The sequence below is a fragment of the Acyrthosiphon pisum genome, chromosome X (assembly GCF_005508785.2).
Source record: "Acyrthosiphon pisum isolate AL4f chromosome X, pea_aphid_22Mar2018_4r6ur, whole genome shotgun sequence".
In the NCBI taxonomy this organism is placed as follows: domain Eukaryota; kingdom Metazoa; phylum Arthropoda; class Insecta; order Hemiptera; family Aphididae; genus Acyrthosiphon; species Acyrthosiphon pisum.
The window spans coordinates 39150236-39151621 of record NC_042493.1 but is presented as its reverse complement, the minus strand read 5'-3'; positions in this window follow the sequence as shown (position 1 = coordinate 39151621).

The following is a 1386-nucleotide window of genomic DNA, read 5'->3' as shown; positions in this document are numbered from 1 at the left end:
TCCGAAATTTTAAAACTATTAATGACAATACGTACAAATACTGCGTCATGTGAACGAAATTTTTCCTGCTTGAGAAGACTTAAAACTTACCTCAGATCAACTATGGGACAAGAAAGACTGTCTGATTTAGCAATATTACAAATTGAAAGGAATCGAGTTATAGATTCCAAAATTGTAATCGATGAGTTCAACGCAGCAGCAACTGTACATGGTAGACGTTTAAGTTTAATTTAATTTTGTTGATTAATATGTATTAATATTTATTATATCAATGTAATAAATTACAGTATTGACTAATTATTTTAATTTGTATAATACAATTTACTTACTTCATATTAATGATAATATTAAATTGTGTATACAATTTTGATCGAGTGACTGGAATTGAGTAATAAGTTGTAAATAAATTTGCAAGTGAAACGAGGGATTTTGACATTTTGTAGAAAGTTTGTAACTTTCCTGATTAGTTTTGCACCCCCTGAATTTTAGCGAAATTACGCCTATGCACATAGTCTTACAATCACCAGTTAATAGTGGCAGTGAATTCTACAACTATAAGTCTTTTTTTAGTATCGTTCTGTTTGTATTAGTCGATGCAGATTATAATTACATTTTTGTCGATGTTGGGTGTCAGGGACGTATTTCTGACGGAGGTGTATTCAAAAATAGTGAACTATTTGAAAAAATTGAAAGAGGAAACATGAACTTACCACCCCTAAAGCCACTGCCAGGAAAAAACATTGACTTGCCATATTTGATTCTTTCAGATGAAGAATTTACCTTAACAACTAATGTTATGAAACTATATTCTGGGACACATGATGTAGGATCCAAGGAAAGAGTTTTTAATTATCGTTAAAGTCGTGCGTGAAGAACTGTTAAAAACGTGTTTGGAATTTCATCTGCAGTTTTTCGCGTATTAAGGGAACCACTTTTATTGTAACCCGAAAGAGCCCAAATTGTCGCCATGACAATTGTTCATCTACACAACTTTTTACGAAAAAGTAAAACCTCTAAAAATGTATACAATCTACCAGGAACTTTCGATAGAGAAGAAGAGGGTCAGATAATACACGAACGTCAGAAAATACATCATCACTACTACCTATAAGAAATATACCTCGATGACCCCTCTTAATGCACAAGCAATAAGGGAAAAATTTGCTGATTATTTTTTAACAAATGGAAGTTTATCGTGGCAAAATGTTTAATTTGTATAATAGTGCCTATTATTCTATCTGTGAGTTAATGATTTGTAGTTTATATAAAATTGATACAAATATATGTTAAGTAAGTTTATGTTTTATATTTTATACATTTATAGTTATAATTTGTACCTATTATTTTATCAACTATTTTTAAAGCATTATTCATTTTTTAATTTTT